This window comes from Pristis pectinata, chromosome 14, assembly GCF_009764475.1.
Source record: "Pristis pectinata isolate sPriPec2 chromosome 14, sPriPec2.1.pri, whole genome shotgun sequence".
NCBI classification, from domain to species: Eukaryota; Metazoa; Chordata; class Chondrichthyes; order Rhinopristiformes; family Pristidae; genus Pristis; species Pristis pectinata.
Window position 1 is genome coordinate 7416219 of NC_067418.1, and position 16442 is coordinate 7432660.

The 16442-nt window shown below is 41.0% G+C and overlaps 1 protein-coding gene across 1 annotated transcript in view; it reads left to right on the forward strand.

Annotated features, from left to right (window-relative positions):
• Window positions 1–16442, forward strand: part of elp4 (elongator acetyltransferase complex subunit 4) — a 192165-nt gene that overhangs the window by 112333 nt on the left and 63390 nt on the right. The gene's annotated exons all lie outside the window — the stretch shown is intronic.

Sequence of the window (16442 nt, forward strand, 5' to 3'; positions counted from 1 at the left end):
TCCTGATGTGTTGGGACTGAATTGAGTCCATTCCCTTTTTCCTGTGTAACTAAATAGCAAATGAATACAACTGTTAACCAATTAAGGCTGAAGTATTAATTAACTAAGCATGAAAAGGTGAGTGCATATTTGAGGAGTGGCTTTTTGTGATGTGATAATTATTTCTTCTCCAGTCCTTGTGTAGTGTCTTCACTGGAGATAAAATAAGTGGGCAGCCCTGACAAACCATATTATTTAATCTCCTGTCAAGTGGAAAGCATTTAAGCAGGCCACTTGTCTTGGCTATTTCAGCTTATACAAGGGAATTCAGCACAAATAAATTAGCATATTTTGCCTTATTCACTCGCTGCTGGTCAATTTGGGTTGGCATCGCTTTGGTGTTTGGTACTTCACCCTGGAGTGACCACTGTGGCCCTTCCATGACCCTCTGGCCTCTTAACTAACCACTTGATAAGGCAACTGTTGTCACCATCCCTCTTTTTTTCTTCAGATTTTCTATCCTTTTTGCTTTCTACACCCCCACCCCTACAACTACCCAATCCACCCTTTTAAAAAAAATCTATTAATCATTAAAGACTCAGCCCAGTGACAGTTAAGATGCCCTTTTCTTAATTAATGGTCATCAGTGGTTTTCATTATTTAATTGCGTTAAGAATAGTTAATAGTTAATCGGGCAGCCAATTGTTTGATTGGGTCATCTTGGGAGCAATGCTGTAGATGTTTTGATTGGGATACTTCCCTGTTATACCCACTTAGCAACCCACATCGAAGTTGTAAAGTTAAGCGTCTGTTAGGAATAGCCCTCTGACTCCTTGTTAACACATTGATGTAATTGAATGCAATTTTCCATATAATTAAGGTTCTTAAAGAGTTATGTTTCATGTTTAACAATATGCATAAAAAGAAGTTTTTTAAAGCTGTAACTTGCATTCATCCACCTTATTCCAGGTAATGTATGGAATTCATAGAGTTCAAATCACGCATGTGATGTGTGATTTGTGCTATAATTGCTAAATTTCTAAAGTGCATTTAAGATACCAAGAGCTACTTTAAATGGTTCATTCTGATTTTTGAAAGTTGTTGAATCTTTATTGCCTGCTTAAGTTTTGGTGAAAGTTATTTGAATGCATGAAATTTTCTTCAGACCCCCAATCATATTACCTTAATGATTTTGGTAGGACCAGAAACAAATCTGACGTAAAGCAAGCAGCTGAACAGATGATCAGTCTTCCTTCAGCATAAATCAGAAATTTTGCTGAGTGCAAGCTAATCAGCCATTCAGCTGCTCTTCTCCTAACTTACTTTCAATGGAAATATTTCATTCTCAGTAACAAAAACGTTCACTAGAAGAAAAAGTAAATACTTGAAAGTGTTAATTTCATTGCAATTCTTTTTACAAACAATTGTACAGACAATTCCACAGATGCAACTTGTTTCTTTCAGACAAACTACAGTCTACATCAAATTATACAGAATGCTAAAATGTTTCCCTCAGAATACACACATGTAGTTTCCTGATATACCGATTATTCTAATCGTGCAGATTTAAACCTATGTCAAGATATTGAATAGTAATCACTTTGTAATGTAGAAAATGTGACAGCTAGTTTGTGCTCATTAAGCCCCCAAAAGCAATGCAAAAGTCATGAGATAATGTATTTTTACATATGCATGGGGCTTTTCCTGTGAAATTATTGGGTAGCATTTCAAATGGCAATTAAAACCCCGCGCTCCTGTGAAACTTTAAAATATTACTGTATTCTGCATAGAAGTGCAATTTACAGAGGAAGATGCTAGTTTGACTTTGGGGACCTGTGTATTACCTCTTTCCATACATTCCATTACATCCACAGAAGGCACATTACCAGGAGGCCCATTTATTGACTAATGAGCTTGCGTTGTGTAATTTCTTAAGACAAATGTGCAAACTAGTTTATTTCATGAGTTTCTGTTTCAGACTGCTGTTTTAATAAACATAAGGTTATTAAGGGATTATGCTAGTACTGTATTTGCATGATGGGAGTAAAGTTTTTGTAAGTTTATTAAAAGGAGGATGAAATGTTGAACTAAACATAAATGAACAGAGCATTAAAAGACTGAAGGAAAAACAACAAAAAAGTCTGCCTGTCTAATCCTATTCCTTTCCACTTTGGAATCTTAATTAGGAGGAGATAAAAACCATCATTTGACTAAATTATTGTCTTGAATCTGTAGCAAAAGGTATAATCCGCAATTGGGCCAATTAGTGCACCCTGTAGTTAGCCATGCTGAGGCAGGCAATGTGATTAGAGCTGACACCAGCCTAGTTCCCACTGCTGCTTTGCCAGGTATGATGGTCAGACTTCAAAGGGCTTGAGGCATCAGCAGGGCAAGGTTTGGAGGCCAACTTTTGGTCTGGCTGTTAATCTCTCTGCTAAACTGCAATGCCCCTCGCACAAAACGAGCTTACACGACACAATCATGCGGCATTAAAGTTTCAGTTGAGTTATGCCAATTGCCTTTGATTTTCTGATGATTGACCAAAGGATGCCTATACAGCTAGACACATGCTCAAACTTTCCGGATTATGTAAGCTGAACAGCTATCTAAAACATTTTTGCATTTTTTTATAGTGAGGGCCAGAGTGATAGGTTGTTGCTTGACATCTGAGATGAGATCATCACGATCCAGTTTATCATGTTTTTCTTATGATCATCTGAAAATGTTACGGAACACCTTTGGAGCTCCTCCTGCCCTGGTTGACTAATTGTCTCTCACTTTTATATTTTGTTTCCTGTTTAGTTGGCGCTTGGTAATGTCACAATGTTTCCATTTTAAGAACAGCCTACAGCAGCACTAGTGTTGATGTGAACAAGAAAAACTGCCATCCGAATGACTTTCCCTTAGGCTGCTACAGGCTTGCTTAACTTGTGTCTCTTACACATTCCAACTGGCTTTAAACAGACCAGAACTTGGAAGCTTCTGACCCAACTTGATAAAGTAGTTGTTGTCACATTAATACAGATTTAATTGGTACATGTATTTATCATACTATACAAATTCTTGATGGGTATGTAAAGAATTTTAGCTGAAAGTGGATCAGAAAATTATACGTTAACCCATAGCTTTGTTCTGATTAATAATCTAGTGACTTGTATCAGTCAGCATATTTGCCACATTACTTCTGATATTTAGAATCGAATTCAAAATCTCGAGTGTGTTTCAGAGAAAGAGAGAGAGCTTGTTAGCTTTATTGAAATATCATTTAAGGTTCCTTGAGCTATCAAGTGATATGCATTATCTCCGCATATTTGCTGGTAGTTACCTGAGGTGATGCATATCATTTGATAGGTCAAAGAATTTACGATACCACAAATAATGCAAACGAGTGTATCACTCTCTCTGTTCCACATACACACACACACATACACTCTCTCTCCCTAACTCACACTCCCTCGTGCACACACACACACACACACACACACACACACACACACACACACGTGATACTGAGATTTTCACTGAGATTCTAAGTATGCAAGATAATGTGGCACATGTTTATTGGATTATCACCACAGAATTCTGCCTTCCTCTAAACTCTATAACGTAAACTGAGGTGTTTAGCTCTGATGTATGCCATTGTGTGTTTTCTAATTACAGAATAGTTAATACATTAGCATCATTCAAGTACCTTTAGAGGTTCTGATATAATGGAGGCTGAGCTGCCTGCACCACAACCCAACAACCTTAAGCAGAAGGGGGAGGGTAGTGGAATTGTACCAAAGCATAGAAACTCCTCTCTCATTCTCTTTCACCTCTAATTAAGGGAGGAATAGTCTTCCTTTTAATGGAATTATTCTTCCTCTATCTTTTTCCTATTTTACCTTCTGCCATGCATTAGCAGCGAGAATGCATGTACGCCTGCCTCAACAAAGTGCTTCCACAGCTTATACATTTATCCAAAAGCAAGGAGCAAGAGAGCAGAATGAATCAGAAAATTATGGGAGAGTTAGAAAAAACAGCTGTAAACATAGAGCAGGAAAGTGAACGAACAAATGAGAGAAAGACAGAGAAATAGTTTGATTGAAGTAAGTTACTAAAATTTAAAGTTTGTAAGCAAAAAAAAATACAAATGACATATGTTCTCTAAAGCAGTGCACAGTAAAATTTCAATACTTATTCACATAACCAGTATCTGAAATAGCAGGGATTAAAATTGAAAAAGACATCTCTCATCTATGTATCTTCACTTTATTTATAAGTTTTTTTTCCCATTCCCCGCACCTTTTTCTCAGGCGCAGTATTTTATCCTCTGTTCCCAGCCCCATAAAATTCTGTTTCTGCTGTTGGCCAAATGTATGAATTGAGGGCCAGAGCCACTGCAGGTACACCCATACACATTCCTGCTTTTGCTATGTAGTCACAGCAGCAAATGTTACTCTGTTTCCCACTTTCGTCTTTTAGTATGCATTTCTACCACGTGGGACCACTTCATTCAATGATAAAAAAAGATTTGCATTTATATAGAACCTTTCACAACCCATACCACCCAGTTGTGTAGAACTGCACAAATTATTGCGCACAGGTTGGTTGGAGGAAAGCATGGAAACCTGGGTCAAATGGCCTCCTCTACATTGTGAAATTTGTATGATTCTATTTTTCTAAGTTTTTTTACTTAATTTTAATTGTATATTTCGTGAGTTCCTGTTCCTTGTGAGGTGCTTTTGTTTCCAAGACTGAATTGGTTTCTTGTCAAATTGCTTCTTCTTCCACACCCCTCCCCCCCCCCCCCCACGAAGAGACAAACTCCCTCTGGGATAGAACTCCACAGGCAATGGCAACTGATTGGTATCTTGCTGTTCTAAGGCAATGGCTGCTATGCAATTCTGTAGCTAACTTTGCTCTACAAGGCCAGAGAGTGCTTGATATCCTTTATGCGCGCAGAGATGTGTCCCGATACCCAACACTTATATTCTTGATAAGATTCAAAATATTTTTTTAAAATTTAAGACTTTTTGATCTTGCCACTCAAATAGAGATAACTGTTTGGCAAATAGAACAAGAGAAGGCATACTTTGGAAAGTGAGTCGCTTTTTGCATTGATTTTAAAGAACTTACTAATTTTCTCCCTATTTGAAATTACTAGTAGTAAGAAAATTCTTGTATTTCCCATACACAGTCAATAGATTCAAAATTCCTGGATCAGCCAAATATCTCCTGACTCACCAAAGCCTGTGCACCATCTATTTGATGCGCAAGTGTGATGGAATACTCTCCAATTACCTGGAAGAGTCGAGTTCCAAGTAGCTCAACAACATCCAGGACAAAGCAGGCCAATTCATTAGCACCTTATCCACCACACTTAACATTCAGGCCCTCCCCCATGGAGGCACTGTGGCAGCAGTGTGTACCATCCACAAAATTCCTTTACAGTCAGTGGCATAGATTACCCTGACAGCACCTCCCAAACCTGCAGCATCTGCCAAGGAAAACAAGGGCAACGTGCACATACTTGCAAATTCCCCTCCAAGTAGCGCATCATCCTGACTTGGGAATATACCGATGTTCCTTCATTGTCACTGGAACTAGATCCTAGAACTCCTGAACCAACAACATTGTGGGAGTAGCAAACAATCTGCAGGAGGAACTCAGCGGGTCGAGCAGCATCTGGGGGGGGGGGGGGGGGGGGGCAGGTGGGGCAGGAGTTGTCAATACTTCAGGTTGACAGTTCCTTTCTCCCTGACAGGTTCTGCTCGACCCACTGAGTTCCTCCAGCAGATTGTTTGTCGCTCCAGATTCCAGCATCTGCAGTCTGTTGTGGCAACATTGTGGGAGTAACTATACCAGACATCCTGTAGTTTATCAAGGAGGCAGCTCACCACCAGCTACTTAAAAGTGATTAAAGTTGGATTATAAATAAAGCTTTGCCAGTAACACCCACATCCTATAAAAAGAACTTGTCGTGTGTTTGTAATCAACAGATTAATAAACCAGTATTAATTGAAGTTTTACAAATCATTTTGCATTCAATACAACTTGAAAAATAAAACAAATTGTATATTAGAAAAAAATTTGATGGTAGACTATTGAAAATGTTTTGAGGATATCCTTTGCAACATCCCTTCCCCACTATCAAACGTGAACAAACACGAACATACAGGTGAACACGAAGCACACTAACTAGACCATAAATACAACAGCGTTGGTTGAGAAAGCAGACATAACTTTAAGGCGAGAGGGGAAGTTTACAGCAGATTTACAAGGCAAGTTTCTTTTTACACAGAGTGGTAGGTGCCTGGAACAGGCTGCCAGGGGAAGTGGTGGAAGCAGATACAAGCAATGTTTAAGAGGCATTTAGATGAGCGAATGAACAGGCAGAAAATAGAGGGATATAGACCATGGTCAGGCAGATGAGATTAGTTCGGATTGGCATCATGGTCAGCACAGGTATCGTGGGCTGAAGGGCTTGTTCCTGTGTTGTACTGTTCATTGTTCTAGAAGTGAGTGAATTAGAGCATAGTAATTGGAACTGAAATTGCAGATGAACATTGTGCTAAGTTACTTATTCCAATTTAAAGGATTTATTCCTCTTTTCGTCCTCCATAAATATGTTAAACCTGATTGAATTATGATCACTACCTCAAAAATGGTCTCAAACTAAAACTCTTCCCACCTGTCCAGTTTCATTTCCTAAAACTAAATCCAGAATTTCCCCACAGTTCCCCCTCTTTTGGGCTTGCTATATACTAGCTTAAAGAGTTCTCCTGTAACACATGGCCTCTTGACACCTTTTACACCTACTGTATACCTGTTAATATTAGGATAAATGAAATTTCCCAAATTTACTGCCCTAGTGTTTTTGCATTTATCAGAAATTTGCTTACAAATTTGTTTTTTATTTCCCTCAGATTATTTGAGTATCCGCAGTACATTCTTAAAATATTATTCCCCCCTTTTTTGTTCTTTTGTCACACCCCATTCGATGAACTTTCTAATGTATTATCATTACCTATAGTTGAGATTGTTTCTTTACACAGCCTGGCCCATAGGTCACTCCTGACTCTTAGCAATGTGGTTGACTCTTAAATGTCCTCTGAAATGACCCAGCAAGCCACCTGTTGGGGGACAATTGAGGATGAGCAATAAATGCTGACCTTGCTGGCAATAAGCAGGGCAACGCTTTTTACACAGAGAGTGGTGGGTGCCTGGAATGCACTGCCGGGGGTGATGGTGAAGGCAGGTATGACAGAGGCATTTAAAAGGCTCATAGATAGGTATATAAATGTGTAGAGAATGGAGGGATATGGACATTGTGTAGGCAGAAGGGATTCGTTTAGTTAGACATTTACTTGCTAGTTTAATTAGTTCGGCACAACATCGTGGGCTAAAGGGCCTGTTCCTGTGCTGTACAATTCTATGTTCAAATACACAGATCCTGAAAAAAGAATTAAACAAAAACATTGTCACTGCCTTACCCATGTCTGCCCTTTGTTGTACTCCTCTCTATCACCTCTAAAAACTGTGACTGTTACATTAAGCTTCTAGTGCTGCCCCTCATTCAGCCACATTTCCATTAGAGCTGTAATATCATACTTCAAAGTGTTTTTCAGTGTTCTCAACTCATCTGCTTTATTCACTATCCTTATTACATTTCCATCTATAGCATTAAGCACATGGACTCCTTTTTTCTCTAATTTCTAAACATTGTTTTCACTTCTTTTCAAACTATCCCATTAGTTTTCTGCCTTCCATTTCCAGTTACACATTTACCCCTTCTGAATCTTTGCTCAGATTCCCACCTCCCTTCTTAGCTAGTTTAAATCCAGTCCACCAGCAGGAGTGAAACTTACTGTGATGGCATTGGTCCTGGCCCTGTTGAGATTCCTTTCTAGGCTGTAGAGAACTCACATTCCCCAGAACTAGTTCTAGTGCCCAGGGAATGTAAAGCCCTCCCACCTGCCTCAGTTCTCCAGCTATGCATTCATGTATGCTGTTCACCTTTTCCAGTACTGGCTGGTGTATGGGACCAGGAGTACCTTTAAGGTAATCTCTTAATCTTTTTACAAACTCTTTAAAGTTTGCTTACCTCATCCCTTTTCTACCAATGTTGTTAGAACTGATATAGACCACAAGCCTTCGCTGTTTACCCTTCTCCTCCAGAATGTTCTGTAACATCCTAATCCTGCAACGGGCAGAAACACACCGTCCTGGAATCACATCTGTGATCGCAGAAGTGCCTGTTTACTCTCCTAAATATAGAATCCCCTCTAACTATTGCTTTCTTGACCTTTTCCTTACTCCCTGTTAGGCTGATCCACCCTTAGCGCAATGGTCTTGGCTTTGGCTGCATTCCCCAGGGAACTTTCTTCCCCATCATTATTCATAACTGATTACTGGTTAGAGAGCAAGATACCCTCAGGGGTCTCCTGAACAACCTGCCTGCTCTTTTCCTGTCTGTGGTTGACCACATATTATTTCATTTATTCAATGAAAAGGCAGGTGTAGTCTAGAGAGATGTCAACTGAGAAGTTGTCCAATGTAAGATCAGATTCAGCCTAGGATATCTTTTCTGGATGTGGATGAATTTAATATCCCTGTTTAAAAAGGAAGACCATTACTTCTAAGAAGCTGGATTTTATTTTTAAGAATGTCGAAGGCATCAAAAAGTTCCGGTATGTAAGTTTGGAAGGAACTGGACAAGGGGAGAAAAAATAGTTGAGACATGAATAATTAAGTTCTATATTTTAAAAGCAGTCTGACACATTGTGTTTTCCAGAGCAATACTTTTGGTGAATTAGCAAGAAGGTTACAGTGTCGTGTGTGTGTGTGTGTGTGTGTGTGTGTGTGTGTGTGTGTGTGTGTGTGTGTGTGTGTGTGTGTGTGTGTGTGCGTGCGTGCCGGTGTGTGTGCGCGTGTGTGTGTGTGGGATGGGAGAGGAAAGAGGTGGTTGCAAGGACTATGAACTTTGAAACCTTACAAGTAAATTTGCAAGAGTAGGTGAAGTCTGAAAAACGATGGCTTAAAGTTTAGTGTCCAGAAAGTATTAGTAGGTGGTGTTGGAGAATTGACATTCAACCTCCTCAGCTGAAACCTGCTCAATAAATATCAGTGCCTTTATCAGTAGTTTTAATGACAGTATCCGGATTGGACCAGAATGGAAATGAAGTAGTGCTAATTCAGACAATGGCAGGTTAGAATGAGTGGGCACACCAAAGAAATTGAGATGGTCAATACCACAGCAGCTTTTGCTCACAGAATGGTTTGGAGCATGCACAGTGTGGATCCAATACCTTCAACGTCTTAGGAATGATTACAAGTTTGGCTTAATCAACCAAATAAATTCAACGGCTACTGGAGCATTCTGCATTGAGAGACACTTCCTGGTGAATGTTACTTGTTGCTCAGCCGTCTTCCTATAGCCTTTCCGCCATGTACAAAGCAGTTTGGCCTATCAGAAGTCTAGATAACATCATATAACATTCATCAGTCACATCCTGATACTACAGAGTGTACCATTTATAGGATGCACTCCAGCACCTGGCCTCTAAATAGTGCATGCTACAAGCTTTGAACATCTCAGGGAGTTGATTAGACCATGTTTTATTGTGGATGGTCAACCCTGGCACTTGTGAAGTAAGGACATACTTCAGACCAGAATTTGCTGTACACAGCCATGAGTTGCTTCATCAGTTGCAGCTAAAGAGGACCCTGGACAGACCTCACTTGGAGTATTGTGCTCAGTTCTGGTCGCCTCACTACGGGAAGGATGTGGAAGCCATAGAAAGGGTGCAGAGGAGATTTACAAGGATGCTGCCTGGATTGGGGAGCATGCCTTATGAAACCAGGTTGAGGGAACTCGGCCTTTTCTCCTTGGAGCGACGGAGGATGAGGAGGACCTGATAGAGGTGTATAAAATGACGAGAGTCATTGATTGTGTGGATAGTCAGAGGCTTTTTCCCAGGGCTGAAATGGTTGCCACAAGAGGACACCGGTTTAAAGTGCTGGGGAGTAGGTATAGAGGAGGTGCCAGGGGTACGTTTTTTACTCAGAGAGTGGTGAGTGCGTGGAATGGGCTGCCAGCAATGGTGGTGGAGGCAGATACGATAGGGTCTTTTAAGAGACTTTTGGATAGGTACATGGAGCTGAGAAAAATAGAGGGTTATGGGTAAGCCTAGTAATCTCTAAAGGTAGGGACATGTGTTTGGCACAGCTTTGTGGGCCGAAGGGCCTGAATTGTGCTGTAGGTTTTCTATGTTCTATTAATTGAGGGTTTGCATCCAGAACTAACTTAATCATGAATACACCAAAGGAGGCCATTCAGTCCATCAGGTTTACACTGACTTTCAGCAGACCAATCCTGAGTCACTGCAGAGACATTCAATCTTCCATCCTGGATGCTTCTCCTTTACTTTGTTTTCTTACAGGCCACAATTCTCATGAGATGGTGAGGATGTTACATTTTTTTCAAGAAAGCTTTGAGAACATCCTTGAAGCATTTCCTCTGTCCTTCTGGTAAACTTCTGCTTTGACACATCTCAAAATAGTGAGCCTGTTTCGGGAATCGGGCAATGCAAATAATGTGGTCTCTCCTTCAGAGCCAACTGAATATAACTGGAGCCTTGCTTGAGATATTGGTCTGGGAGAGGATATTGACAGTGGTTTGCTTATCGTCCACATGAATGCATTCCACATTAAGAGTTTTTGATTTCTTAGAAGTAATGGTCATCTTTTTTAACAGGTACATCCAATTCATCTACATCTAGCCAATGGGTTTTCCTCGAACAAAGGCCCAATTAGCCTCCATCCATCACCACCCACTTACTCCTCTCTTTGCTGGAATTTGATCTTACATTGAACAGCTTCTCAGTTGACATCTCTCTTGACTATACCTGCCTTTTCATTGAATAAATGGAATAATATGTGGCTAACCACAGACAGAAAAAGAGCAGGATCCTCCACATGGATGTGGACAATTTTGTGGAAACCGCATTGGCCATATTTCTCCAGTGCTTCGAGGTGCCTGCTGGAGATAGTCCACATTTATGAAACATACAAAAGAGCAGGGATCACTGCTGCCTGGTGGACCATGAGCTTTGTACCAGATTTAAGGTTGTGATTTTCAGTCACTCTTCCTCAGATGGCTGAAGGCTGAAGTAAATTTAATCATTGACATCTGCATTTGCTGAGTGGTGGGTCCTATGATTAGGAAAGAAGTTCTCATTTTCCAGGATCTTGTCATGGATCTTTATTGTTGGGCAACATTGTACAGCAGGGACAGGGACTATGGAACAACTGAACAAGAGGCACAGCGGGTCCTGGAGTACATGAGCATTCCAGTTCATTCATCCCTCAATATCGCAGTGAGCAAATCAAATTGGCTGAAGAATGGCATCTGTGATAGTGGGAAGGTCAGATGGAAGGCAGTAAGGATTATCTAGTCACTCTAATTCTGAATGAACTTGGTGCAAACTTGTATGCATTCTTTTATTTTCTTAATCATTATTTGAAATTGTGTCAAGTTTTTGCAGACCAGGACAGTCGCAGGTTCAATTCTGATGCTAGATCTGTTGCCAGGGATGAATTGGTAAACTGGTTTATTTTTGTTACATATACTAGAGTACAGCGAAAAACTTTGTTTTGCTTGCCATCCATACAGATGATTTCATAACAACAGTGCATTGAGGTAGTATAAGGAAAAACAATAAGAGTGCAGAATAAAGTGTTACAGTTACAGAGTGCAGTGCAGGCAGACAATAAGGTGCAAGGCCACGATGAGGTACATTGTTAGGTGAAGAGTCTATCTTATCGTAATAGGGGATTGTTCAGTAGTCTTAAAACAGCAGGATAGAGATGCTACCGCAGCCCTGATGCTGGGTTTTGACCCCAAACATCAACAATTCAACCTCCTGCCACCAACACAGATGTTGCTCAACCCATTGAGTTCCTCAGACAGACTGTGCATAGAGAAGCTATAATTGGTTCCAGCATAGCTCTGTAAAGGAGTAGGGAAATTAACCTGGATTCCTCCTTCTGATAATCACATAAGGGTCCCAATTGCAAACCATTTATATCAAGATCATTGGTGACCAAATTCAGCTGTTATGCTCCGAGTATGAAGTACTGATGGGCAGTCCATAGTAACTTGGAAGAAGTGAAAATGTTTGAGGAAAAGAAAACCAGATGTAACTTAAGGTCTTTCTTATATTTTAATATGGACCAATGGTTTATTGGAAATGTCACTTACAGTAAGATGTTGTCAGAATTGTCTTAGAATTTTCATTGTGTCTCTCAGCCTGAGCTAAGAAATAATTGTAATGGAGGTCTGCAAAATATTGTGGCAGCCAATGAGGAATAGCCAAGCCTTGCATATGCAAGAGAGCTCCTGCAGTAGCAGAAATAGTTCCACCTCAAAGCGGACTGGCTGGATAATATTCTGTGAAAATAATATGAACTAAGACAGACTATTTTGTAATTGTACATAGATTTCAGGAAATTTTAAAAATCTTTTGCTTAGTATTTACGGAACAGAAATAAGCATTCAGTCCACACCTTAGTCCACATAAGCTTTCTCTCACCCTAATTCATTTCATCCTATTAGCATGTTTCTCAATTGGTCTCCACCTATCACTTCCCAGTGTCTGTCACTATCTCCACTCCTCCCACCCCTACCTGGCTCCATCTGCCCATCAACCCCTCCTCTCCTGGATAAACCTATCGCTTGCCAGCTCCTGTCTCACCCCTCCCTCTTACCACTTTATACTGGCTATCACCTCTTTACACTCTCAGTCCTGATGCAGTGTCTCGACCTGAAAACTGGACCATCTCTGTGCCTCCACAGATGCTGCCTGACCTGCTGAGTTCCTCCAGCAGTTTTTCTCGCTCCAGATTACAGCATTTACGGTCTCTTGTGTCTTCCTCTATTTCTCCTTTGTTGTCTATCTGCCTTTTCTTTAAATGCATCTGTGCTATTTGCCTCAAATACTCCATGTCTTGACAAGTTCTACTACATTTGCCCTGCTTACTGAAACGTGGCTTCCCCTCTGCCATACTGACAGAGCCCTCACATGCATTTCCCACACATCTGCTCGCACACACCACTCTGCCCAAAAAAAGCAGCAATAAGAATTCCCTTAGCTTTCACCTCACCAGCCTCTGCATCTAACACATCATCCTCCATCATTTCCTCTAGCTCCAGTCACATATTCCCCTCTTCCCCCCCCAGCCCCACCCCTCCCACCCTTTCTGCTTTCCATAGGGACCACTATCTTTGTGACCCTGGTCCGGTCCTCCCTCCCCATCCCCTGGCACTTTCTCCTGTAACTGCAGGAGGTGTAACACCTGTCCCTTCACCTCCTCCCTCACTACCATCCAGGGACCTCAACAGCCCTTCCAGGTGAAGCAGAGGCTCACCTGCATCTTCTCCAACCAGGTCTACTACATTCAGTGTTCATGATGTGGCCTCCTCAACGTTGGTAACACCAAGCATAGACCAGCCAGCTGTTTTGCGGAGTACCTGCGCTCTGTCCAAGCTTCCGGTTGCATGTCATTTTAACTCTCCTTCCCACTCCCACACCAACCTGTCTGTCCTATGCTTTCTCCATTGCTACAGAGACGCCAAACGGAAATTGGAAGAACAGCATCTCATGTTCCACTTGGGTAGCTTACAATGCAATGGTATGAACATTGAACTTTACAATTTAATGTAACCCACACTCCGAGTGTTCTTCTCCCATACACACTCACCCGTCCACCTGGTTCTAGAACACAGAACAGGACAGCACAGTACAGGCCCTTCAGCCCATGATGTTGTGCTGGTCTATAAACAGCCACTCCATGATCAATCTAACCCTTCCGTCCTACACAGACCATGACCCTCCATTTTACTTACTTCCATGTGCCTGTCTAAGAGTCTTTTAAATGTCCCTATTGTATCAGCCTCTACAACCACCCCCGGCAGTGCGTTCCAGGCACCCACCACTCTCTGTGTAACAAAAATCTACCCCTGACCTTAAACTCATGCCCTCTGGTATTGGCCATTGCTGCCCTGGGGAAAAGGTGCTGGCTGTCCACTCTATCTATGCCCCTCATAATCTTATACACCTCTCTCAAGTTGCCTCTCATCCTGTATCGCACCAAAGAGAAAAGCCCTAGTTTGCTCAACCTTTCCTCATAAGATATGTTCTCTAATCAAGGCAGCATCCTGGTAAATCCCCTCTGCACCCTCTCTAAAGCTTCCACATCCTTCTTATAATGAGGTGACCAGAATTGAACACAATACTCTGAGTGTAGTCTGAAGAATTTTACAGAGCTGGTTCTCTTCAACCTTTGTTCACCTCTCCCCCTTCTGTCCATCATCCCCTCCTATCACCAGCCAAACTCTATCCCATCTCCTTCATACTGCGACAGACTGGCAATCTTTCCCCTTCCCTCTCAGTCCTGATGCAGGGTCTCAACTCGAAACTTGATTCTTTTGCCCGAACCTTTTGCCTCCACAGGTGCTGTTTGACCTGCTGACTTCTTCCAGTGTTCTGTTTTTTTTGTTCCACAGAGCATAGCCTTGACAGAAGTATTACTAGCCTTGGAGCCCCTGGTTCTCATGGAGAGGAAATAGTGAGCCATTGTTAACCCTTCCTTTTGCTTGCACTACCAATTGGGAAGTGTATTTGAATGTTGAAGTTAGCTTTACTTTAGAAGCCTCACACATGAAGAACCTGCTGACATTTGCAACCTGCTGAATGGAAAAAAGGCCACTTGGAGGAGGCACTGCAAGATATCTGGAGGCTGCAGGCCCTGATTCTGATAAGAATCTCTGCCTTCAGAGAAATGGGAGGTGTGCAGCAGGGTGAATGCTGAATTAACGTGGCAGAGGGAGCCATGAGAATGTAGAATTATAAACGTTAGCTGTGCTCCCTGTAACACATGTTGATTAGTTGAGATTCAAGGAACATTACCACTAAGATCATTGCAATGTAGGTGGAGTGTTTGAGGTGGTGGTGGTAACTGCTTCAAATATTTCTGCTGATGGCACCTTTTAACATTGAATTTTATTAGATTTATTGACAAAAGGATGGATTGTCTGATTTTCATATTGTGAGCATGTTTGTTGAGCTAGATTTTTTTGAGGCTTGGGCACTATTGAAAATTCTGCACCGAACCAAAATGAATAACTTGTAATTCTATCATGATTAGCAAAAGCCCAGCTCTTTGCAGATGATTACAAACAAGTGCAATTACTGTAGGGCTGTTTAATTATCTGGGCTGGGCTGATACATGGAGGAATGTTCATCCATTCTGTTACAACACTGTAGCCACAGGCTATCTCTGCTTGTCTGCGTTTACATCTGCACAAAAACTATGGCTAGAAATAACTTTCCCACACCTTCGATCTGAGTGTTTTTGGACTACATTAGAATTTATTTTTGCTGTCAGTCACAAAATAATAATGAATGTTTCATAAAAAGTTACGAAACCCAAGAAGTGCAAATTTTAATGTGCGATGTGATTTAGATATTATATCTGCCAAAAGTGATTTTGTTGTGGAAGTAGTTCCCGCCTTCTGTTTTGTAGGAGATTTCATGCTCCCCTTGTAAACAGTAGATGATTTAAAACCTGTTTCTAAGATAAACTTTCCCATTGTCATTAATGAGGATGGATAATACTGAGTGACAAGTGCATTTGGAAAAGCACAGAAAGAGCTGCTAGGTTTGTCAAAGCATTTTGCTTCAGGCATTGGACTTAAGGCCTTCTCTGCTTTTGTTAATTTTTAATATGTTTTATTTTTAGAAGACTGAATGCAAGGAGAAAAGAACAATTATTCTGCACAAGCGTTTTTTAACCTCACACTAGAAATATGATTTTTAAAGTGGCAGATAAATTCTGCAGCTGCTTTATTGAAGGATTTGTTTTTAAATTAGCAAAATGGTACACACTGCTTACTGCATCCATCCTGCCCCACTGCAACTTCTAGGATCAAGATGAAAAGAATTAGGACACTAATGCACTTAATTTACATTCACTCACTCTAACATCCTATTTCACTTCAGTGAGGAACATTAAAATTTAATACGTGAAATATTCAACATTTATTATTTTTCTCCCTCTGTTTGAAACATTTCCAAACAACAACATCACTATCAATTTCCATTTTAAAGATGCAATTGGTCACTTTTTTTCGGCATGATTCAATGTTGCCTGGCTGGCAACCAAATTGTGTCTCCGTATGGCTTCTTGACACTAATAATGACTGAGTTTCTGTTCGTTTGCGTGCAAGATTTCCCAAGCGGCAGTTTGGGGCTGGGATAAACTATCTATCATGATTGCATACAACTAATCTGCTTCATCCAACCCACCCAATGATTGAAATTGCATTTGACAATTCACCTCTCCTTGGCGTGCCTGTGGTGCGCATAGCTGCAGACCTTCCCCGGAAGGACATAGCAACTACTCCATATGCTGGGATCGTT